Raw genomic sequence first — 26,187 nt, 5'->3', positions numbered from 1 at the left:
ATATGTGTACGTATATATGTATGTGTGTATGTATATATGCATGTGTGTATGTGTATATGCATGTGTATGTATATATGTATGTGTGTGTATATATGCATATGTGCGTACATATATATGTATGTGTGTATGTATATATGCATGTGTATGTCTGCATGTGTATACGTCTGTATGTGTGTATGCATGTGTATATCTATTCATGTGTGTATGCATGTGTGTGTGTGTCTGAACGTATTGAGGTATAATTGACACAGAACACGCTTTCAGTTTCAGGTGTGCAGCATAACGATTTGGTATTTGTATGTATTCTGAAATGATAACCTCAATAAATCTGGTTAACATCCATCACCACACATAGTTATGGTTTTTTTTCTTGCGATGAGTGATGTATTTTATTTTGATCATTTGGCTGAGAACTATTGACCAGAAGGAGATTAACGTCTTCGCTGTGAAATATCTGTTCACTAGATGTGAAGGAGGGTGAGCGTGAATGTACCGATGTCTCAGTGTGCCCGGGTGCCATCATTTTCCGTCTCGTGGAGCTGTGACATTCTGTGCTGCTCCCCACACTTCTCTCCCACCTGTACCTGCCCACGTGCTCTGAAAATGTATGACAGTCACTTTTACATTATGTAAGAGCATGTATTATTGTACATTCTTTCTACCAATAACCGTCCCACATTTTAACCCACCATCTTTTTGGAATCATTCACATTCAAAAACCAAAGGAAAACAAAATTGCTTTTCAAAACTTTTTGGAAAGCTCAGCATTCATCCTGTGCTAACTAGAGCCCCTGGCCCGCTGGTGTCATGGCCCCACGGCTGGGTAGGGATCGACCTAGCCTGCTGTCAGTGTTATAAGCCTGAGATGTGTGTGTCCCACTCAGCTCGGACTGCCACAGCAAAACGCCACAGGCCAGGCGGCTGATAGGACACAAGTGTGTCCTCTTCTCACACTTCTGGAGGCCGGAAGTCCAAGATCAAACTGCAAACCTGGTCGAGCTCTGGTGAAAGCCTTCTTCCTGGCGTGTGGAAGCCTTCTCACTGAGTCCTCACGTGGTAGGGAGAGAGACAATGCTAGCTCTCCGGTGTCTTTTCTACAAAGGACACTAAGCTCATCGCGAGGGCCCCTTCCTCATGACTCCCTGGAAACCTAATTGCCTCCGAGAGGCCCCTCATCCAAAACCATCACTTTGGGGATGAGGACTTCAAAATGTGGATTTGGGGGAGGCACAAGCCAGGCCATAGTGTACAGCTTTTGTGTGCTCTCATAGTGCTCTAGTGGTGGTGGCAAGGACATGAGCCAGCTTGTCAGAGTCCCTGTGGGGTGCAAGTCCCTGAAAGAGGAACGTGTGTGCAATGTTGTATTCGTTTCCAAAGCCTGCGTCCCCCACCACACATGCGACCTCACTGGGTCCTCGCAGAGCTGGTACACTTGTCCTCACGGTGAGGACCCTGAGACTCGCTGGACTCAGGGGCCTAAAGTCTCTTCCACGGTTGGAGCAGAGGCACCACGAGTGCTCCATCCTGTCCCTGCCCCGCAGGCACGGTGCTCCGGACCCGCTCCTCCAGAGGGGAGGCCAAGATAAGGACAGAGGAGAAGTGAAAGTGGGCGGAGAAGCAGAAGGACTGGTGTGCAGAGAGCCATGTCACATGCTGGGTTGTGGGACGAGGCTGCTGGTGGCTCTGTCAGGACAGAGCGATTTGCCGGGAAAAACTTACCCCTTTTTCCTTTGCCGGCTTAGACCCAAGCTGCTTCCCTCCTGGGGGCCTGGGAACCTAACTCCAGGGTCACGGATGCAAGGCCCAAGGAGGCAGGCGTCTGTCCCCAGCTCCCGACTGGCCCCTGAGCTTCTTCTTCCCTCCGGCCAGAGGGCGTCACTTGCTGCGCGTCAGCTACTGGTTCCCAAAGGAGTCTCCCCTGAACGATCTTGGCCACGGTTACAGCCTCTGCTTTCTGTTTTTAGAAACAGCAAAAACCACATGAGAGGACATCGCTTCTCCAATAAGGGGCCACCTGATAGATGTCGGCTTCCTACCCCAGCAGCCCCGAGGAGGGGCTCTATTCATGGCTCAGGTAAGTGCGGGCCTTGGGGTCACCCCCTCCTCTGCCATACCGTCCCCTGTGCCGACCCTGCCCAGGCTCCCTGCTACCTCATACATATACCCATATACGCCAATAGATACTTTATGTATGTGTATGTATATATCTCTATCTCTATGTGCTGAGACGTGCATTATCTATGTCTGTGTCTGTATCGACATGGGCTGATCTGTCTCTATACAGGCCAATAAGTACACTATCTAGGTATACGTATATGCCTAGATAGCCTGATATTTACATTAAGCATGTATACATGCAGAGGTATACACATATATGCAGGTGTACCTGTACGTATATGCCTACCTTTCTTAATGTTCGCGGTGCACCCTGCGCTGTGCTAAACCCTTGGCCAATGTTACCCTCCTGCCAGCCCTCTGAAGCCGAGACAGGCCATTCCACAGATGAAAAAGCTAAGAGCAGGAGGCATTAGCTGCCCAGGGATACGCGGCTCGTTAGCGGTAGGGCAGGGATGGAATCCAAATCCACGGCTTCCCCTCTCCAAGGACCAGCTCCACTCTGCACTGCGCCCTCAGCCCTTCCCGGTCCAGGCGGCCCACCAGCTGAAGCCCCCACCCCCAAGCCTTGCCCCCGCACCCCCGCCGCCGCCCCCACCATCCCCGGGCGGCCCGGCGCTGGCTTGGATTCCCTTTGGGGTAAACCAATGTGGCCGGGCTCTTGCTCTTACCCTAAACCTGCTCTTTTCCTTCCCAACTCTCTAATGTTATCAAAACAAACAGAAAGCATGGTTTATGGTGCACAGGGCTTAATTTGACTTAATATATAGAGCGCACGTATGCCTCAGGAATCCATTAAGTTTAATCAAGTGCAGGCTGTCGACCACGTCCGAGGAAGGGCCTGAGCCCCGGCGGCCCGGGTTCATCCACAGTTCACGTGGCAGAAATGAGTGAGTCACTCGTCAATGGCACAGCCAGGGCTGGATTACCCCGCGGCTTCCTTCCTTAAATGGACAGAGATTCCAAATGCTTCGTGAATAACAAAGGCCGTAATGTCCCACTCGCCAGCGGAGCGCAGGCCAGCGAGCAAAGGACCCGCAGCAGCTGTTTTTTTCCAGTGTGCTCACGGCTGCAATCCTAGCCCCCCCTCAGCTGTCACGGTCAAACCTTGTGGGGTCCGGCAGAGAGCACAGATGGCCGGGGGCCATCGGTCCCTCCCTTGGAAAACCGCAAGCGGAATCTGTGTCCTGCGGACAGGGCTCCCCCAGTGTGCTCAGCGGCCAGCTCTCTGCCCAGGGAACAGCGCTGCTCTTATTGGAAGGGAATCAGCGTTCGCCGCGGTGCCTTGGCCATTGCAGCCACACTAAGAATGCACAGGGCAGCAAACCTCATCTTCCCCCTCAAACCTTGTCTACTCCTTAACGCCTCATCTACTCCTCCCTTTCTCCTTCCTGCCTTTTCGTTCTTGATTCTCCGGATGCGTCTGTCTTGGAATACTGGCTACGTGTTGGATAATTATTAAATGTTAAATGTATTAAGTAATCACGGCACAACGCGCTCCCTTAATTAAGCTACGGCAGAGGAATACAAAACATCACCGCCATGCTGACTTCTGATCCTTTCCTGCAGGAGGTAGAGGTCTATGAAAAACTAAGCTCTCGTGTTCATTATCGTCACCTATAAAGACTCTCCATTCTTCTCATAAAAAGGAGGAAGTCAGTGGGATAGAAGAAAGAAACACTCTGAAGGGGACTGAGATCAGAACGGCATAGAAGGTCAAGGACATGAGTTCTGGCACCAGTGTGCAGGGGCTTTGGATGCCCGCTCTGTCACTTTGCTGTGGGACCCGGGGCAGATCCCTCCCATGATCGGAGCCTCAGCGTTCTCATCTGCAAGGTGGGAACAAGAGTACTGAGCATCTTAGGGTGACTGTAAGGGGTAAGTGAGGAAATGTGGACTACTCTGTTGTTAGCAAGAGCTCGGGAAACATGAGGTCCTCCCTGCCCCGCAATATATCGACACTTTCCAGCTCTGGTGGAAACAGCACTTGCACGGGCTTTGGCAGATCACTGAAGGCAAATCAGCTGCCCAGGGGAGCTTGCTGTGATCCCAGGGCCTCCCCGTATTAAGAGAACTGATTGTGTCAAGGCTGATGGAGACGTTGGTCCCTGGCCAGACTGCAGAGGCGTGAGGACCTCTTTCCCGCTCGTGACTGCCTGGGTTTGGTGAGCCTCTTTGAGGAGCTTTTTTTGTTTATTTCAATGGGGTCAGTGTCCCTTTCCTAGAATGGGAATGGGGTCAGTGTCTCTGCCCTAGAAACATCGCATCCCTGCCTTTGCCCCTTAAAGAGGCTGCTTTGTTCTATCTAAATTTTCTTTAAATTGACCTCCTTTCTCCATAGCGTACATGAAAATTCTGGGCCCCGATCAAATGTTTCTCAAAGGAGCCCTAATGCCTTTGGTCAGATGCCAAATAAACAATTTTCCCGCTGGGGAGAGGACCCTCTTGTGACATATACCCAAAGCCCCACAGGCCATGGGGGCATTGACCACTGCAGTCTCTGCAGATGGAAAGAATCCCAGGGCCTCTCTCTCCCCCAGAGAAGAGAGCAGACACTGCTCGCCCCTCCATGTTCCAGCTCTGTCTCCCTGCTCTTTGTCTGTCTGCCCTGCAGGGCTCTCCCTGTCCTCCGGCTCAGCCACTGGTCCAGGATCAACAAACATGTTGACTTACAGTAAGCCCTCTTGGCTCCCCCCGGGTCGCTGCTTCCGCCAGTGCTGAGAGCCACTCTATGGCATGAAAATGTGGCCGAACACCCAATCAATGAAGCCAGCTCTTGTGGTTTGAACCTACTGAGCCTGACCTAGCACTCCAAGAGGCTTGTTGGGTTTCAGTGGCTAAAAGTATCCAGTGTGTTCATAGTTATTTCTTGACACAGATTTCATCTTCTACAATGGCCTCACAAATAAGGACTGTGAGCATCATGATGCCATGGAGGATGGACGAAAGAAAGAAAGGAAGAAAGAAAGAAAGAGAAAGAAAGAAAGAAAGATAGATCTGGAAGAGTGTAAGCCAAAATACCAGAGGTTATATCTCCACTGTGGGATTATCGTTTGTCTAATTAATTGACTACTATTTTTTTTTTTTTTGGTTAGTGGTCTTTCTAAATTTTCCATAATACTCATGTGTCATTCTTGTAATGACAACAAAAAAAATACAATTTACATTTTAAAGTAAAAATTACTGAAACAGTAGCCTGTGAATTCATCACTCTTTCCTCTAGGATGAGCCAAAGGCTGACAGTTTTCCCTTTTTTTTTCAGGTATAAATCATTATTTGCTCTGTGTGAGTTGGTGAGTGCTATTGACAAGACTATTTTAAACGAACAAGCTTATTTTGGAAGGTTATGATGGTCTTGGAGGGAATTACCGGATTTGAGTTGGGCAATGTCTTGGATGCAGCGCCTGTTTGTGATGAACAAGAGAAAAAATTACCGACAGACTCTTTGGCTGGGAGGAAGCAGGATCAAACCTCTTCAGGTTTACAGTGGATTCAAGCAATTACCTTTTTTATATGTCAATTAAAAATCCAGCACCCCCTCAAGAGGCTAAGCATGGATCGTATGTCTCTTTACACATCTCTTCTCAAGGCCATTTGGTTAAGGAAGGAGTTTGACTTTGCAAGTGTGTGTGCTGATGTGCTTTTAGTAGGTGGCTCACTCATGTTTTCAGAACGTCAAGGCGGTATTTGTAACATAAAAGAGACGTGTCGACCTACCTTTCTGTCAGCCCTAGGTATTCAGATCCCACGTTATGGGGACACAGAAGTGCTTTAGGACCTCCTCTAACGCCCAGAGAAGGTTGAGTGCACTGTGGTTTGAACCCCCACTTGTTCCCCATGTTGGCTGTCAGGACACGTGGTGCCTAACTTCAGCGCCATTGCTTTCTCTCTGTCCATGAATAATGGAACTCGCTGAGCCAGTGTTTCAATGAGGGTTTTCTGTCTGTTTCCCCCGGGCCCCAGGGAGATGCCTGTGTGCACAGGCTCCTGGTGTGAGGGCCACTGCTGAACCGCTGTTGCTGCAGGCTGGGCCAGGAGCCGTGGGATGCCAACTCTCAACAGAGCAGATAAGGCTTGATGGACCCTGGCCCTGGGCAGGCTGGGTGAGCCCTCTGTTTGAAAAGGCTTAGGAGGTGTTGGGAGAACCTGGCAAGGTGAGGCCAGCGACAGGGAATCAGTGCTTGTCCACCCGCTTGGATTTGGTAAAGACCTCACAGACATAGGAGGTCAGTGCCAGGATTATAAATAAATAGACTTCCAGAATATTCTGGGGTTAACCTAAGGGAAAACTGTTGGAGAACTGCTCTCAGGATGGCCAGAAGGGGAGCTTTTGATAATTTCATAGCAAATGATTATTTCCTCTGTAAATCGTGTGCAATCGTGTTACTGCTACATGTTGTAAATGACCTTGTGTGCGGAGCCATTGGGGTGGCTCAGAATGCAGTGTGTTCAGAAACATCAGAACCCTAGTACCTGCATACTAAGTCAGTTTTATTTTTATTTTTATTTTTATTTTTATTTATTTATTTTTTTCAACGTTTATTTATTTTTGGGACAGAGAGAGACGAGAGGGAGACACAGAATCGGAAACAGGCTCCAGGCTCTGAGCCATCAGCTGAGCCATCAGCCCAGAGCCCGATGCGGGGCTCGAACTCACGGACCGCGAGATCGTGACCTGGCTGAAGTCGGACGCTTAACCGACTGCGCCACCCAGGCGCCCCCTAAGTCAGTTTTTTTAAAAAAGAGAACATTTTGGGGGCGCCTCAGTGGCTCAGTCGGTTGAGCATCTGACTTCAGCTCAGGTCATGATCTCACAGTTCGTGAGTTCGAGCCCCATGTCGGGCTCGCTGCTGTCAGCACAGAGCCCACTTCAGATCCCCTGCCCCCTTCTCTCTCTCTGCCCCTCTCTCTCTCACTAATAAATAAAACATTTAAAAAATAAAAATAGAAATAAAGGGAACATTTAGGATCAGGCACTGTCCATCCAGGAAATAGGGTGAACGTAAAGTGAGTCCCGCCATCTGACCTGATGTGGCATACTGGTGCAGATTTGCTTTACATCATAGAAGCTTCCATCCAAGTTGTTTATAAATCGTTTGGTGGTTATGGGGGCAATGTAAGTCCTGTTTTCTTGTTGACTTACACTGCAAATTCAGAGCTGCCAAAATTACAAAAATAAATCTTAATTTGGGCCAATATAAGTTCAGAATTTGTGATTACTCAAATGTGATCTCTGAAAGTTTATTTTTGCCTACTCAGCTAGTTGCCTCTCTAGAGAGAATGCAAATCAGTAGAACAAAAAACCCAATGAACAATGTTTGAAACCATTGGTGGAAGCAACCATTTCCACGCACCCTCAAATATTTTAGTTAAGAACTAATTACAGGAAAATTACCATTGCCCTAAACAAACAAACAAACAAACAAACAAACATGCATCAAACACTGCTGGTTACCATGGGATAAGGATATGAAGAGAAACGAGATGGTCTCTGCTCTCAGCAGTTAAAACCAAGTCGTTGGGGGCGCCTGGGTGGCTTAGTCCATTAAGCGTCTCCCTTTTGATATTGGCTCAGGTCATGATGCCATGGTTGTGGGCTTGAGCCCCATGTTGGGCTCTGCATGCTAAGCGTGGAGACTGCCTGGTATTCTCTCTCTCCCATTCTCTCTGCCCCATCCCCCTCACTCTCCCTCTCTCTCAAAAAAAGAAAAAAAAAAAAAAAAGAAAAAGAAAAAACCAACATGTTGGGCTTAAATAAATTGAATATAGGATGGAATGCTTTAAATACATCTTTTTCACTCCCAGTCATGTTAAAAGGGGATACAGGGATCCTTGCAGCCCTCCTGTACCTCATAATCAAATCACAAACCCATGAAGCCTGGTATCTGATCCAATCAATGGAAAGATGTAGCTTTTGCAAAACCACTAGGCAACCAGTAGCTGGCTTTTAGTTCTCTTCTGGCTTAAATTTCAGCAACATTCATTGCCACTGACTGTTTTCAACTTCTTGTCACTCTATCTTCCCTGTCTTTCTCTTTCCTGGTTTCCTCCCACCTCTGTGAATATTCTTTTTGAGTCTGGTATTAGTCCTCTTGCCAATCATATAATGCCACTGTTTTCCCGGGGGCTCGTCTTACTCCGGAAATGTCTCTGAACAAGCTCATAAGCACCCGTCACTTCTGCCGTAGGTTATATTCAGCATAAGGCGCAGAAATCTGCCCTTCACATACCTGGACAAGTGCAGCCATCCAATGCTGCTTCTTCTTCTTCTTTTTTAAGTTTATTTGTTTATTTTGAGAGAGACAGAGAGAGCACTAGTGGGGGAGGGGCAAAAAGAGAGGGAGAGAGAGAATCTCAAGCAACCTCCTTGAGGTCAGTGTGCAAAGCCTGATGGGGGGCTTGAACTCACAAAACTGTGAGATCATGACCTGAGCCAAAATCAAGAGTTGGATGCTCAACTGACTGAGCCACCCAGGTGCCCTTATGCTTCTGAGCATCAAGTGACACCAAAAGAGGGGATTGTTAGGCTGGCAGTGTGAGTAATGGACAGGATGAGGAGACAAGGCATGTGGACTAGGAGCCTTTTGTGACCAGGTGAGGTAACAAGATGCTTGATACATATTGATCTGTTGTATCATTTACTGTACCTCCTGTATGCCTCTTGCCTGGGTCTTGAGTTCTGTGTATAAGCCTGTCTCCTTTACCAGGCTGTGAGCTCTTTGAGGGGAAGGACCATGACTTTCATCTTTGTGTCTTTAGTCCACAGTAGGTACTGTAGTATGACTTACTTGCACCAACAGGGCCATGGTGGGGTAGGAGAGGACAGCTAGGGAAGACACTTTAGATGCTGATCGTGCTTGTTGACCAGTTGGATGTGGAGCCCGAGGGTATAGGAGGAGTCAAGGAAGACTCTGAGCACCAGGTCGGGGTGACTGGCAATGGTGAGACCATTAACCGAGATAAGGTGCATGGAAAGAAGGGGTCAGTGGAGCCAACACGTGGGGTTTGGTGTGCACAGTGGAATTTGGATGTGGAAATGTTTGGAGGCAATGGCAGCACCAAACTTATGCTGACCTGCTCTGAATTAGTCCACGAGATTAAAAACATGAACACTGGGAACTTTAAAAAAATTACATTCCTGATTGAATAATGGCATCTCTGGGTTTAGAAAGATCTTTTAAAATCATCTAGTCCAGTTGTCTGTCAAACGCTTTAATCCTCTGTAGAACATTCCTGCTGAGTGTCTTGTACTTTGGTCTCGGTTTGTGGGCTTTCTCCGTATTTACAGTGTTTTTCCTTTTTGATTGATTCTTTGAACACTGTGGCCTCTTACTTTGTTCTAAGTTTCTCTGGGCTTTTCTGTCATAACAGATTTTTTTTTTTTTTTTTTTTTTTTTTTTTTATAATTAGCTGTTCAGAGAAACCTTCCATTGGACATTTATTTACCTGGCTTGGGTGTTCATAATTTCATCACTGGACAGTCTGAAAACAGGGTTTCTCTACACTCTGTAAGGGAAGCTTTGGGTTAATTGGGAAACAAGAGTTAAGAATTGGGTTTGCTTACAGCAACTGCCTCTTCTTAGCCCAAAGGTTTCTACTGCTTTTGGATTTTCTGACTCTTAGGGAAGCTGGAAGCAGACTGCCTGGGGGTGGATATTGGCTGCACTACCTATCAGCTGAGAGACTTTGGGCAGGTTATTTAACCCTTTGGAGCCTTGGCTTCTTCTAGAAAATGGAGATACTCATGGTGTTAATCTCATAGGGCTATGGGAGGGTTAATGTGAAATGTTTGGGGGCACCTGAGTGGCTTATCCGTTAAGCTTCTGACTCTTGATTTCGGCTCAGGTCATGATCTCATGGTCGTGAAATTGAGCCCCTTATTGGGCTCCATGCTGAACATGGAGCCTGCTTAAGATTCTCTCTCTCTTTCTCTCTCTCTCTGTCTCTCTGTCTCTGTCTCTGTCTCCTTCTGTCTCATGTCGCTCACTTTCTCTCAAGAAAAACAAAAGTGAAATGCTTAAATGGCCTCTGCTGTGTAGTAAGTCTTTTTTTTTTTAATTTTTTAATGTTTATTTAATTTTGAGAGAGAGAGAGCGTGAGCAGGGGAGGGGCAGAGAGAGAGAGGGACACACAGAATCCGAAGCAGGCTCCAGGCCCCGAACTGCCAGCACAGAACCTGATGCGGGGCTTGAACCCACGAACTGTGGGATCATGACCTGAGCCAAAGTCAGACGCTCAACCGACTGAGCCACCCAGGCGCCCCCACCATGTAGCAAGTCTTAATAAATATTGGGTCCTATTATCCCTATCTCAGGCACACCCTCCCACACAAAGGACAATCACCACTAGGAGAAACATCCAGAAAATGAGGAAAGATAACAGAGGCCATCCTGGCCTCCTCTAATGACAAAGCAAGGAAATGACTAGACTCAGTGAGGTCTGAATGTGATGGAGAGAAAGGGGTCAGTGGAGCCAACACATGGGGTTGAGCCAAGAGCCCCTCAGTGCGCAGTTTTCCAGGGAGAGAATTACAGGAAGACGCAGCTTCCGGCATTTAGAAGTGAGAATGTTTTCATCATCATTGTAAGGCCGATTTTAAATAGTTTGGCTAATTAGGTGGTGATTAAATTATACTGCTCCCATATGCTTGTGCTTTCTTCTCTGCAGAATATATCTGCCCAAAAAGTTGTAGGTGAATTATATGTTTGTAAAGGAATGTTTTGATTCTCTGCACATAGTAAGCACTCAAATGTATTGAATGGTTACCTATTTTACAAAGCTAGGAACAATCATAATAATAGCAGCTAATAAGCTGATAAGGATTTACTTTGCTCTTCACGGAATTATCTCATTTAATCCCACGAAGTTGGTAATATTATTCTTTCCAACTAACTCTTGAAGAAAGCAAAGTCTAGAGGGCAATGAATTCTCGGTGTCATCAAGATCTTTCTGTCATTTCTTTGTTTGCCTGTTTGGATTTTTGTTGTTGGGTATTCTTAGAATGCACCTGCAGGAGAAGTGATAGAAGTGACTTTCAATACAGCTCTAAATAGACGTGACTGCTAAAGAATTAGGAGGAATGGCATATGGCGATGCTGAGGATAGAGCCGTGGGCATGGCGTGGGGACTGTCAGAGTATGATGGACAGAGGAGGCGTGGGGAGGAGGAAGAACCGGGAAGACTGAGCGGAAGCCACCCGTGAAGCAGACTCACCGTGAGCCCTTGGGCAGAGCGGTCGTGGGCAAGCCTGAATGACCCTGGCTCTTCTTCACCTAAGACAGTCCTGGCTCATCATAAATGAACCCCAATCATCTGTCTGGCGTCATCTGTTATTTCCTCCTCCCAGGCCTACTTTCCCGATGTGGTAAACTACCTCCTGTTGGCAAAATGTACTGTTTCTTTCCACATGTCTCTGTTTTTACTCATGGTATATCAGCTATATAAAATGTCCTCTTTCAAGACCCAGCTGGTTAATGTGCTAAAGCCACGACTTCTTTGAATATAGATGATCTCCAATTCTTGTAAAATTCTGCAAGATAGGCTTATTATTTCCATCTTGCAGATGGAGAAACAGAGACTAAATACTGAAGTCAGCATTGCACAAGTAGATCTAGGGCTAGCGGATGGGTCTGCCTGATTTTAAAGTCTGCTACTTTCTCCTTTTCCCGTGTCTGTAGAAATTCCCAGTCACCTTTTGAGCTGCAGCCCTCATGCTGTTTCCTCTGTGAAGCTTTAATGGAATTCCTCAGATAATTGCATATTCCTTTATAGTCCTGTAACACTCTGTACACATTACAAAAACACTATTTATTAAGGTTGTATTCTGATTACACGTCCGCGTGGTTGTCTTGCTCCGCCAGTATGGGCTTCCTAAAGACAGGAAGAGGGTATGTCTTTATATATCTTTATAATGGTACCATCACTCTATGTCTTCGCATTGCTTGTCATATAATATGCCCTTAATGAATTATTATTGAATTAATGAATAAATTAATTAATGCTCAGGAGCTCATCTGTGAAGCTGTGAGCTTCCTCCTCCTTGCCAGATTATTGATTCTGTCCTAAGTCTGTTCCCTGTTGGCGTCCCACACGGGCATGATGAGCATTAACCAGATGGCTAGCCACAGAGATGTCCACCCTTGGACTCAAAGCCTGCTTCCCAAGCCAGGGTGCTGGAGACGACTGGAGACCATCCCAGGCCCTTGGCTATCTGGTGGCCCCAGTGGAGGCAGCAGCAGCAAATCCAAGAACGAAGTGAAACTCTGGATTTAGCCTTCAGGATCTGACCTGGGAGCAGAAGTCTTTGGTTTTCCCAATGCAACCCATTTTACAGCCTTTGCTGAGTCACTTCCCATCAGCATTACTCAAACAAAGATGCGCATTAGGTGCCATGGCTGCTCTGGCTGATGCGTTTTCCAAATGTGTGCTGTAGCCAAATGTCTGAGCCCCATCCAATCCACAGTTTATGTTTTAATATAAGCAAAGTCACACAACCTCTCAGAGACTCACCTACGGTTCTTGTCAATCATTCCTTGCCCTCTCTGCCGGTCTGTGACCTACCTTCTTTCAGATTCCATCCACTCTCCACCTTCAAGACATGATGTGGCTTGTTTCCAGAAACTGAGATGGTTGCAAAATAAGCTGAGCCAGCCTTTGTCACCAAAAGGGTTAATATCCTCCCCCCAGGGACTGACCACAGCTGAGCTGCCACCCAGGTGCAGATAGTGACAAGTTTATACAACCAAATGGTGCAACAGTGCGCACCCTGAGTCTTGAAGAGGCATTTTCTCCAATGTTCTGGTCTTAATGTACAATGGCAAGAAATCATTAACTTTGATTGTTGGTATCGTTCTACCAGGAACACAGACTCCTTGCAAGAGTGACTTCTATCTTGGCTTATGCTGATGGTCCCAAGTGTCACCCAGTTCTGGTTTATATTTGTTATACACAGAAGTGGCCAGCTTCCAAGATATAAGTTTCCTTCTTCCTTGCTGCCCCCTTACCCAGCCCCAGCCTGCTAATAAGACACAAGCCCAGCTGTGCATTCACTCTAACAAGAGGGGGCAGGTATTGTACTGTGCATCTGGGTGTGTGAAGAAATGCAGCCATCAGAGAGCAAGCATTTAAACAGATCCATGCAAACAAATGGGGGTCTTGTCAAGTCAAGCAGACCCAGGCTCAGGCTCAGGCTCAAGCTCAGGCACAGGCAGGATGGGCTGCCGTTGGGTGATTATGGAAGATTCTCCACATGAAGGTAGTCCCTGTCACCGGGCAGGGTAGGCTCACCACAGGGACACTTCCTAGGGGCCTTTGGGGGACTGCATTTTTTTTTCTGGCTAAAAACATTATGTAAATGCTTATGGAAGAGCCATTAACTGATTAGCAGATGAGTATAAATTAGCTTGTATGATTAAGTGATTAATACCCATTGTAAGCAGAGCCCAAAGAGAATAGAGTCTGATGAAATGAGACTAAATATTTTGCCTATGCTATTACAAGGCTTTTAGGTAGATGTGTGGCATCTCATGTGGGTGTGATTTCTTCTAATATTTCGTTACAGTGAAAGAAGAAAGGATGAAGGTGCAGAAAGCCAATCTTTAATGGATCTGGATGCGTTGTACACACCCCCACGCTAACCCTCCCAGCAGCTGTCATCCCTACTGGACAGACGAGGTGAGAGGACCCAGAGAGGCTAAGCAGGCTGTCCGAGATGGCAGACCCAGAGCTAACAGCTAGGATGGACCCAAATCTCACCACCTTTCCACAAGGTCAGCCCTCCACTGGGAATCAGAGATTTAAAGGAAATGTGTGGCTTGTTTTTGAATTAGTTGTAAGAATCAGTGATGGCTGTGATGATGATGATAAGGAGGACATCATGGTGGTGATGACTGTCATCCTTACTGTGAGCCAGACACCATGCTAAGCTTTTCACATTTATTATTTTATTTAATCCTTATAAAATGCCTGTGAAGTAGGTGTTAGGAACCTCTTTTTGCAAATGAGAACATCAAGACAGTAACTGGGTAGTTGTGCTGGAATTTCCGCTCAGCTCTTTCTGATGAGAAAGCCTTATTTCTGGTTCCTGTACCCACTGACCCCTGGTCTGCTGGAGTGGGACCCAAGGACAGACAAGAACTCCCAGCGAGAGCCTGATGTCAAGAGGCCTTGAAGCAACAGACTCAGGGAACAGAGCTGGCGCTAGGATTTACTTGTTCTCCATCAGGATTTTGACTCAAAAAGAAAAAAAATGAGTAATTTAATACTAGAAAAGAGTCTAGCATCATTGAATTATGTCTAAAATAATCAAATATTAGCTGGAAAAGTAAAGAGTTGGATTTAGGTGTACACTTTTTCTTAATTTTATTTTCTGTATTATTTTTGGATATAAAGGTTGGCAGTCAGATTTAGCTAATTTAATGGATTACTCTTGAGATGAGAAAAAAGATAAGTGATTCCCATTAAGATCTATTACAGGAAGAGACTGAATATCTAGTGGACAATATGAGACTTTTGGGTGTTTCAGGGTGAGGATCCACCTGGGGGAATCCAGGGTGAGACTCTAGTGCTGAAATCCAATTTGTTTCTTTCCAAAATTGCCTAGAGATGGGGCCAAAACCAAATCCAGAGTTTTTTACTTGGAAAAAAAAAATCAAATGCATGAATTAAAATGGGCTAGTATTGGGGCTCCTGGGCGACTCAGTCAGTTAAGGGACCAACTCTTGATTTCAGCTCAGGTCATGATCTCACAGTTCATGAGATCAAGCTCCACGTCAGGCTCTGTGCTGGCAGCATGGAGCCTCCTTGGGATTCTCTCTCTTCCTCTCTCTCTGCTCCTTCCTTGCTTGTGCACACACACATAATCTCTCTCTCTCTCTCTCTCACTCGCTCGCTCAAAATAAATAAATAAACATTAAAAAATGTGTTAGTACTACTTTGCTCAAATGAACACAAGAATTGATCTAGACAGAGAGCCTTGCCATCAGTGCAACAGTGTTAGCCAAATGATGAGCTGCAAAAATTTCCTTCCCTTCTCCCCCATCCTGGTCTTCACAGTTTCCTTCAATGAGGGGACCGCTTCCGGAAATGCCAACACCAACGTGTGTGGAGATGTGGCCCTGGCTTCAGCCTTCTTCCCCCTGTCATCAGACACTGAATCTTTCTTCTGGGTCAGTGTTCAAGTGAATTCGTCAGACAAATAAATCTTAGCAAGTTGTTAGACATTATAGTAGGAGTGGCTCCAACCATGAGATGTGCTACCAGTGCTGAGTGTTTTACGGATGAGGGCATGTTGGCTAGGAGCAGTTTAGGGGTGCTGTTTTATGGGGGCATGCCAGGTTCCCCATGGACCTCAGCCAGGGAGAAGTGGGGCTGCCGGCCAGACATGCATGCAGTGGGGGGAGCACAGCACAGATCAGCAGGTACACGGTGAGTCTCTACCGGGATACTTATGTGGACCCACATTGCTGACCCCAGTCTTCTTTTCTCTATGAATCTGTGACAGGACCCCATTTGGACAAGGACCCTTCTATTTGCCCCCAAACCCTGAGTTTTTGGAAGGCAAGAGCATGTCTTAGCCCATGTGGAGCCAGCACCTTGTTTATACAGGTGTTGATTAATGTCACCAACACCAGTGAAGAGGCCAGTGTTTAGCAATCATCTGTTCTTGATTAGTGGCTCACCTCTATTATCCATGTAACCCTATAATCCATATATCCACATGCCAGATTTCCCCTCCCATTCTAAAATTTCCCTCCCATACATGCTTTCCCATGTATCTATCTATACTTTCACATTTTATCACGTGTATTCTTGTAATGTACTCCCGAAATAAGTCACTGTGTAAATAAACCAATGAACAGAGTGCTCAGATTTGTAGGAGTAACACAAGCTACCACACTTTTAAAAACGCCTTTTAAGAAACATGGTGAAATTATGACAGTTCTTTGCTGCCCGGGTCCTCTACCTGATCTCTTTCTGGACCACCTCTTTGTAATGTTATATTAGAATAAGAGGCCATCGCGATGTACATGTGTGCACGCTTTGCCCCCAAATTCCCATCTATCCAGTACTTATTTTCTTCACTTAATGCCTTAGGAAATCTCTAGTGAAGTCCCCTGACAAATGTTAGTGCCCTGAGTGCCACAAATGCATTTGAGCTTTGTATTTTCAGTATTTGCAAATAAGGTTGGAAGATTGCTTACCTCAAGGGACAGGGCATCAGCTCTGTGGAAAACTAGGGCACAACAGCATTAGGGGACCTGGTCCCCAGTCCCCAGAGCAGGAAAGCAGGTAAATCGGAGGCTGGTTTGTGCCTAGTATTGGCGATGCTGTCCCTGTCACTGGGGTTGGGAGGCAGCTGAAGCCAGGTGGGCGAGGAGCAGAGCGGCTGTGGTCCCTCTAAGGTGGCCAGATGGCAGGGAGCTGCCTGCTGGGCACAAGAATGGCCAGCCCAGGCATGGGCACTTTTTTGCTGGAATTTGCTCTCTGTTATCAGGGTGCCAGGTGACACGGGTCATCTTCCGCTTCAAGCCAAGTCACAGGACAACAGGAGAAATCTACCACCTGGCCGAGACACCTCAGTGAACAGCCCTCACATGGGCTGAGCTGCAAGTCAATGCTCAGAAAACAAAACTCTTTCTTGTCTGGTCCTAAAGGGCTCCTCCTGTCCAGTCCTATGCAGAAGCCTGGCTGCCTGTGGGTCTTGGAGGGCTGAACTTGAGGTTCGTTTACCAGCCGTAGCTCCCACTGACTGCAGGTGCATTGCCGACAGTGACTTCATCCCGCCCCATGCCCACTCTTGCCCCCTCGCCGTCCCCTGTCTTCCCGGTATGGCTCACTGAAGGATGGGAGTCGTAAGACAGTTAGCAGGGGTTGAACAAAATGAGTTGATCGGGAAGAGAGTTTCATATAAAAATAATAGCCTGGAATAGAGCAGGTTTGGTGTGGAGACAGGAGTGAGCAGGTTGTCTGACAGAAGCCGCAAGCTCTTCTAGCCGGGGCCTCGGGCTGGCTAGTTTGAACGAGGAAAATATGGATTTCAGTAAGGTCTGCCTTACAGCTGAGTCCTTCTTGGGGATTAAGAGTCACAGATCTACTGCCATTCTTTATCACCCTTGTTACCTCTCGGGGCCTGGCAGGGGCCATCAGCTGCACGAGCTGTGTGTCGTGGGCACTGAGCTGTGTGTGTTAGGACCCCACCTCCAATAGATCTTGCTAACATTATTAATGTTCACAGGCATTTGGGGGCCCCTCCTCTCCTCCAAACCCTGCCAATAATTTGAGAAAGCCCCTGTGATATGCCAATTCATGGAAGAGAAAAAAGACACGCGAGCCCCCATAAAAGGAATTAATAATTTCATCTGACCTGAATCCTAGGTTGTAGGCAACAAACCTTCAGGAAATGAGATTGGGACCTTTGGCTTTGATAACAGTCTTGGTTCTCCTGCGGGGGGTCAGTCTTTTGCTTTTGGCAAACCCATCTTCAAGTATCTGGAGCCTACATGCTGCCTTGAGGGCTGCGGTGAACAACCTTTATAGGTGTTAGTCTGTTCAGTAATAATGCTGAACGTGGGGCCACATGAGGAGCCCTCAGGAAGTGCCCTGCATGGGACAAGAGGGCGGTGTGCGTGACAGGAGGGAGAGAGGATGCTAAAGACAGGTGAGCTGCAGGGGCCTGAGGAGATCTCCAAGGAGGCCAGGGCCCAGGGGGTCCCTGCAGCCCCACGAGGCACAGGCCTCAGTGTGCTCATGTGTGAGCACCTGGGAAGGTGGGGGAAATGGGGGAGTGGCCTTGTACCCAAGCAGAAGGGGGACCAACACATAGATAAGGCAGGATGAGAGTGAAGAGGGGGCCGGCAGGGTGATGGCCTTGGAGAGTGTTCGTTGCTGGGGAGAGTTGAGAGCCATGTTCCGGGGCCCATCAGCTTTGTCTTGAAGGCATCTGGCAGTCTGTAAAGTTCCAGGAAACGTGGGGGCGCGGCGGGATGCCACTGGCTGGATGGGCACACTGAGCAGCTTGGCCATCTCTCGGCCCCGCCTGGCTTGTGGCTGATGCCCTTGTCTGGTGACACTTGAGAGAAACCCAGAAGCTTCACATGACATTTCTCATATGTGGAGGCCCCTGGGGAGGTTGCCCACAAGACAGGAAATCCCAGGTCCCGCTGGGGCCACTAGTTCAGAGCTAGAAACCAGGTAACCCTTGGGGAAGTGAGACTCCACAGGGCCTCCCTCCAACCCCCCACTTGGAGGATCACTTGATCCGAGCCAGGAGCAGGACCAGGACTGGCCAGGAGACCTCTGCAGTGTTTACCCAGAGTGCCCACCTTCTTTCTTCCTTTGATCAGCTTCCCCAAAACCTCCTTTTCCAGTGTCCTTATCTCTTTCCTCTCTCTTATCTGTGACAATCCCTTCTCCTACTAATGATTTTATAAGTTCCTTTATATGGGGGCGTAGATGACAGAGATGGTTTATACATTCCATATTTTAAGAACGGCAAAGCCTTGACCCAAAGGCAGAAGATCCAGGCCCGAACACTGTATTCACTTTAGTGCATTTGAGGGGATCAGGTGTGTGCACTGAGCTGGATTTGGGGTGGTAGGGATTCCCCGTGTGGAAAGAATGGGCCTAACATTTTTGAGGTGCGGTTATGGAGTGTGGGGTGTTGGTACCAGTAACACTAGACTGGCAGTCAGGATATTGCTCCCAGGCTGTCTGTTCTCAGTCTATCAGGTTAGTGATCTGGCCCAGGTAGATGACATTTAAGAGCTTTTCAGTTCTCGAAGCCAAAGATTTTCCTCATCACACAGGATTCACCATCCTGAACCAGGAGAAACAGCTAAAAACCCTGGATTCCAGCCCCGGTGCCATCTAGACAGAGATCACGTCAGAATGGACCCTAGTGGAAATTGAGCCTTTCAAAGTAACGTCAACTTGATACTGGCACCTGGCCTTGGGTCTCTTTACAAAGGAAAGGGGAGGAGCAAATTCAGGTAAACACCAGGAGAGAGGTAATCCCCGTCCTCTGTGGCTCCTAGCACTGACCTCCACCAAGGCCAGCCTATAAGGGTTGGTGTCAATGATGTAAACCTTGAAACTTGATCCCTTCCCAGGGAACAGAATGGGGGTGCGGTTCTTGAGAAACCAGACTGAAGAGAAATTAGCCTTCACCAGCTGCTCCTGTAATTGCATTTAAATTCAGTTAAACTAATTTCTTACACTTGATAAAAGCAGTTGTCTTTCCAAATCATCCTCAGACTCCTCCATTCCAAACACAATATAAATATACCATGGCCTGGTTAGAGAGGTCCTTCCTTCTGGGCCTCTTTGTCACCTTACCTCTGTTCTTGGCCCTTCGCTGGGGCACAGTTTTTTGTAAAGAGCTCAGAAAGCTGAACTGCCCTATTAGCATAAGAGTCTGTGACTCATTGACTCACAGATTGTAAATCACACTCACATGGGATTTTAATTAATTATATTAATTTTAGGGGAAACAACAAAACTGAAAAGTCTACAGTGCTTCATTTACTGAGAAACTCTGAAATGTCTTTTATTTTTAGCAAGAGCCATAAAAACATCTCATACTGAAATAATGCAAAAATCAAGGAAGGGTTGTATTACTCAGCGTGATCGCGCCCTTTAAAAGGCTTTGACATTTTCTTTATTTTTGTAAGGTTTTTTAGAAAGAAAAAAATATATATTATATTACATACACATCTACACATGCATACGCTACCCAGATCCTCTCTGCAAGAATATTCACTACTGACTGCAATTTGGTGTAAGGTGGTTCTATCTTAGACCCTCTCAAAGGGAGATTAATTACTAAATTATCATAAAAAACATGCAATTAGTTATCTTCATTTAAGAGACTGCCCCATGGTAAGAGACTCTCAAATACTTGTATGCACATACACACTTCATTCATTGTTTATTATTCATTTGCATTTATTCATTTAGTCAAGCTAATATATATCAAGGCCTACTATGTGCCTGACACCTTGCAGGGGCTGACAGTACAAGGTGAACTTAATAAGACCAGTCTGGAGGTGGAGGTGCATAGGGTTCCACATGGTTAAGCAGCATCATAGAATCAAGGGTACAGGGCTGTGGGAACAAGGAGGGAGCATCTGAGGGCATCAGAGAGAAAGGGACAGGACAGAGGGGCAGTGACATAAAGGAAAGCCGAGAGTGAAGATCTACAGGTTTTAGTTCAGGAAGTGACTCTTACCTGCCATGTGTGTGTCAGACACTAGCCAGGTGCTGGGGAAGCCAGCAGTGAGCAAGCTAGACACAGCCACCCCTATTTTGGAATTTACAATCTAATTAGGAGACGTTAGTCAAATAATAACACAGGAATAAAATTGCTATTTTGGTAAGAACCTTTAAGGAAAAAGTACAGGGGCTTTAAGAGTATACACCATGTAGCTAAGCTACATGGTGAAAATGAGGTTTGGCTTGCTTGAGAAAGTGACAATAGAGCAGAGACCTGACAAATTAACAGGCATGGCCAGAGGAGGGATGGTGGGAAGAGTGTTCCAAGTAGAAGGAACAGATAGGCAAAGCACTATTAGAGAAAGCTTGGAATTTTCTAGAAACCAGGAAGAAGTCAGAGTGAGTGGAACACAACAAGGGATGGTGAGGTGGGAGGTGGGGAGGTTAGACCCTTCTAAGACCAAGGTCAGAGAGGTGGGCAGGGACAAGAATATACAAAATTTGGGCTTTAAGCTAAAAGTAGTAGAAGCACAGTAACACACTAAAAAAAAACCCACCCACAATTTCTTTAGGGAAGAGAGTTATGAATTTAAAAGTGCCTTACATTGTACCAGAAGCTCAAGAAAATCAGTTATTGTCCCTCTTTCTGTACCCAGCTCAGGTCCTTGACTAGGCTAATGCATGTATTCTGCACCTACATGTTGGTCTCCAGTAGTATATTTTGTACTGTTGGTTCTGATTTTGATTTTTAACCCAGTTTGTCAACTTGTCTCCTGCCTCCATGACCATTTATGGTTTCTGCTATGATTAGCCATCTGGATGATGGAATAGCTCATTCATTCCATGATTCATTCAACAAATGCTTATTGAATACCCCTGTTGTACAATGATTTATCCCTCATTGAACTTACAGTTTCACAAAGGTATAAGATACATGCATAAAAATTATAATATTGAATGTTATACTGGAGGCCCTAGACAGTGCAAAGGAAGGGCAAGAAAAACAACAACAGTGTGTTCATAGGACATCTAAAATAACATACAGATAAATTATTAGAATTAATGAGGGATTTTTCCAGGGTAGCTAGATACAATAGCAATATACAAAACTCAATGGTATTCCTATAAATCAGTAAATAATTATGTAAAACATATGAAGCAATTAATATAAGTATGTTTTTAACATATGGAAGATATGCACAGACAAAATTTTAACACTGTATTGAGAGATATTAAAGAAAACCTAAACAAATTGAAAAATATACCATATTCATGGATGAGAAGACCCAATTTTGGAAGGATACTAAGTTTCTCCAAGCTGATTCATGGATTCCATGTAATCTTAATCCTAACCAAAATTCTAGCAAAGTGTTGGTAGAATTTGAGAAGTTGATCCTAAAACTTAGATGTAAACACAAAGAATCTCTGACTCTTCTGAAGAAAATAATGAAGCAGAAAGACTTGCTCTACCAGACACCAGATTTGTTTTAAATTGTAGTAAAGGCAGCATGGTCTTGGCACAGAATGGACAGATGGACTAATGGAGCAGAATAGAGAGAACAGAAAAATGATAAACACATGTGTGGACATTTGACATATGAAAAAGACGCATGGCAGATGAGTGAGGAGAGGAAGACATTTTCAATGATGAATTCCAGGTAGACTACAGATCTAAGTGCAAAAGGTGAAACTATAAGCTTTTAGATGACAATATAGAATATTTTCACATAAAAAATATATGCAATGTCTTCTTAAACAAGATCAGAAAGGAAAGATACATGAGTTTGGCTACATTAAAATTAAGAACTTGTATTCACCAAAGGATTCTATACAAATAATAAAAGGTCAGACTGTAAATTGGAAGAAGATGTAAATATGTTATGTTACAGAATATGTAATATTTAAGTGTCAATAAATTGAAAATCTATTTTAAAAACCTACTCCATATCAATAAGAGAAACTGAATTCAATAGAAAAATGGACAAAACCCAATAAATTACCAAAAATGAAATCCAAATGGCCAATACATAAGTGTAAAAGCATTTTATGGATAATGAGGGAAATGCAAATTAAAACCACAAAGAGATAACACTACATACTCAGGAGACTGGCAAGTATTTAAAAGTTTGGCAATACCAAGATTGGATAAGGTGTGTAATAGTGAGAAGTCTCAAACACTGTGGAGTGGAAGGGAGGTGTAAGTTGGTACAACTACTTTGGAAAAGAATTGTCGTTATCCACTCCATTTGAAGATACGCACAGCTTATAACTCTGTGCTTCTGTATCACATATGTCCTAGAGAAACTCATGTATGTGTACACTTGGATAAATGTACCAGAATGTTTAAGGCAGAATTCCTGATGATAACTAAAAACTGGAAATAAGCCAAATGTTCTCTTACAAAGAATGGATAAATAAGTAGGATATTCATAAAATGAGGACTGTATATCAATAAAGATAGATGTAGCTATTTGAAGCACAAATGACTCTCAAACAGTGTTGAACAAAAGATAAAAGGCAAAAGGATACGATGTGGAATGATTTCCATTTGTGTAAAATTTCCAGTTATAAGGACAGGTAAAATCAAACCATATTGTTTATGGAGACATGCCAAAGTGGTAAAACTATCAAGTAAAGCCCAAAAAGAATGATCACAGAAGTCAGAACAAAAGTGGCTCCCAGGGTAGAGGGACAGGGATATGAGTGGAGAAGGTACCTGGAAGGCTTCCAGATGGCTGGCCACATTCTAATTCTCGACCAGGTGGTGGTTACAGTAGGTTCATGTTACTATTATTTGTAAAACTGTACACAGGTCCTTAAGATATTTTTCTGAATGAATATTATATATCCAAACCAAAATTATTTTGTGAATTGCATGTATGATTACAGTTTTCCTGTGGATTTCCAGTCTTCTGGAATCACTCTTCTCTTTAATATCCAAGTAAGAATAATGCATCTCCATCATGTGTGACTGTGATTTAGTGTGGCTGTGACTAGTCCCTATCATCATGAAAGGCTTGTTAGTTTCCCGATTATTTTAAATGGGCTCTCACTCTAAACTGCTGTCCCAGGCTGCACCTGGCCCACCTGACCATTGTCCTCTCTTGAGATGATGGTGTTGTAATCAAGTGACCTCAGAACAGGGTACTGGTGTTCTCCCCTAACCCTATTCAAGCACAGAAACAGCCATCACCGATCTGTTTGGATCATGCAAACCATCAGTTGAGTACATTTGAGTATGCACAAACATATGAATATTTACTTATTTATAATTTTTATACATGTACTACCATGATTAGCTATAATTTCAAGTGGATGTAAGTCCACATTTCAAAAATGTTGATTTTTTTTTTTTTTTTTGGTCATCATCTTGATGGATCTGATTAGTCATTGTTATTTTTTTCCTTCAAATGTATTTAAGAGCCATTTTCTGGAGGTGAGTTTGTTTGCATTATCAGCCTTAATTCCAATCTCTAGTTTCTTTGCAGAAATGTTTTAAAATCACTTGGACAGCTTCTGTGAGGATAAAGTTAGTTAAGGCTAGACGACATAATAAATAAACTCACTCAACACCCCCATGTGTAAATTATAATACATTTCGATAGGTGAAAAGTAATAAATAACACTATAGTAGTTATCGTTTGTGGGGTAACAAAGTAGCCTCAAAAACAACAAACACCTGTGGTTTAAAACAACAAACACCTATTATTTCATACTTTGTGTATGTTAGACATCCAAGTATGGATTAGATAGGTGCCTTTGCCTGAATGTCTCTCATGAAGTTGAAAGTATCATTCAGTCTGCGGTATCATCTGAAGACTTGCTGGGATGGGGGGGTGGGGATGGGGGAAGGTAGTTTCTCTGCTTCCAAGCTCACTCATGTGGTTGACTTGCCACATGGCCTCTCCATGGGCTTGCCTTGCAATACCCCCAAGTGAGCAATTCAGAAGAGAACCTAAGACAGACCTCACAATTGGACCACAAGAGTGAGCTCCCCACCCCCCCCCCCACCCCCCGCCAGCCAGAGCCAGCTTCAGGAGCATATAACCTGAGCAGTCACACTGGGTCCTGTGTTTAAAAGGGCCCTACAGTTGGTTTAATGCTCTATTAATAATTTTTTTTAACAAAGGGGTCTACATTTTTATTCTACACTGAATCCTACACATTATGTAAGCAAGTCCTGTTTTGCTAAATGTCACTGAAGTCAGATAGGGCTACATTTCCCCAGGTGAAAACACCTAACTCGAGGACAATCAGGTTCTCTCTAAGGAATTTCAATTAGAGCCAGAAACTGGGAAGAGGAGTCGAGTCCTAAACTGTCTCTGCTTCTGAGGTCACCAAAGCAACGTCAGCTCTTCCCAAGTTCTGGACATTCAGCTCTTCCTTGGACTCCATGATTTATTCTGGGTTCTTTCTGATAAACTTCTCTTTTTGCTTCATCAAACAGTGTTTTGGTTCTGTTCCTTGTAACTGAAGTATCTTAATGGATTCAAACAACTTTACTGGTTGGCCATGCTTTGGCTAGGACTATACAATGGCTCTACCCCAGTCAGAGGTGTGCTGGAGGTGGGTTGCACACACTTGGCAGAGTCAATTTAGTTCATTTCTCCCCAATTCCACGTTCAGTAATTCCAGAAGGTTTGAAATCTGCCATAGTGGGAGTATATCCACCACAGAAACCAGAAAATGTCACAAACCAAGAGATCCAGTTGCTGAACATTTATCAGTTCACCAATAGACCTAGTCCTGCTTAAGGTGAGAACGAGGGAGTTACAGGAGACCAGGATCTGTTGGAACAAGGCAGAGAATAAAGAGCTTACAAACAAAACAAGAAAAATCTAAATTCTTAAAATTAATGGTGTAGTGACTGCCTTAGGGGAGACATTCCAGCCCACCCCATGGTTGCTTTTAGCAATCATGAGATCTTCCCATCCAGTTTATTGGAACAGGGGTGGGCCCATCATCTAGGTGGACCAACTGGATTTTGAAATTGGAATTTGAAATTCAGATTTAGTCATTCCTGTTCAAGGTGGCAGAATGAGTGAAATATTTGTTTCTACTCCCTTCCGAGACTCCAATAGAATGTACAGGAATAAGTCTTCAAGAGCATCATCAGCAAACACGATATTTTAGCAAATGTCAGGGGCGTGAAGGGAGTTTGGGAGCAAAGAGTTTTGCTGGACGAAGGGGGTTTTGATGAACGAAACAGAGTGAGGGAGCATCAGCCCAGAGAGCCCAGGCAGCTACTGCTGAAGCCTGGGAATGCTCCAAACTCGGTAGGTAGAAAATTCTACTTATTCAATGACCATGCCAATTGCTTCTCCACGATTCCCTCCCCTCTCTTCTCCACCACCCCTAGAAAGGCAGTCCAGTGCTTTACCCACAGGCAAAACAAAAGGGGTCCCAGCCTTTTGGGACCCAAGAATTAGGGCTGCTTGGGAGGATGCTGTGCTCCTGGATGAAGACCTCTCCATTGCATCTGGAGACAATCTAGCCCCAAACCCAGCACCCCACCTCACCAACTCCTCCTTTGCTTATTCTGAAGTAAAGCCTGCCAATTGCAGCGGTCTGCTTGCATCTACAAACACCCTAGTCATTCTGATTGTGAAAGAGCAGAGAAACAGACATGTGCTTTCAACACAGAGAAGACCCACCAAGCAACCTAGAAACAAACCAAGTCATTCTCCTACCTGCAATTCCAAGTAGACAAGCGAAGTTAACCAGACCTCAGAATAAAGTGAGCAGCATAAAAACAAGATGAAGCAGAATGAAACACAATAAGCTGACCTTGAAAAAGAAGATAAGTAAGGGGATACAAGGGAAAACTGAAAATCAACTAAATACACAATACAAACATCTAAT

At 45.2% G+C, this 26,187-nt stretch overlaps 2 long non-coding RNA genes across 4 annotated transcripts; one reads left to right on the top strand and one right to left on the bottom strand.

Moving 5' to 3' along the window:
- Positions 1-366: 366 nt before the first annotated feature.
- Positions 367-16,488, bottom strand: LOC123585230. The gene is made up of 3 exons (XR_006705992.1): positions 16,317-16,488; positions 1,720-1,954; positions 367-597 (listed from the first exon to the last, which is right to left on the bottom strand). It is a non-coding gene; the product is annotated as an uncharacterized LOC123585230 (long non-coding RNA).
- LOC123585231 lies at positions 10,338-23,512 on the top strand. Of its 3 annotated transcripts, none has more exons than XR_006705995.1 (3): positions 10,338-13,045; positions 13,676-13,788; positions 18,921-23,512. It is a non-coding gene; the product is annotated as an uncharacterized LOC123585231 (long non-coding RNA). The 3 variants fall into 3 exon arrangements; XR_006705994.1 differs by having other exon boundaries at positions 13,676-13,883; XR_006705993.1 differs by lacking the exon at positions 18,921-23,512 and adding an exon at positions 15,169-16,287 and having other exon boundaries at positions 13,676-13,883.
- Positions 23,513-26,187: the final 2,675 nt, after the last annotated feature.

The sequence above is a fragment of the Leopardus geoffroyi genome, chromosome C3 (assembly GCF_018350155.1).
Source record: "Leopardus geoffroyi isolate Oge1 chromosome C3, O.geoffroyi_Oge1_pat1.0, whole genome shotgun sequence".
NCBI lineage: Eukaryota > Metazoa > Chordata > Mammalia > Carnivora > Felidae > Leopardus > Leopardus geoffroyi.
Note: the sequence above shows the minus strand (reverse complement) of the source record. Positions and strands in the feature narration are given on the sequence as shown.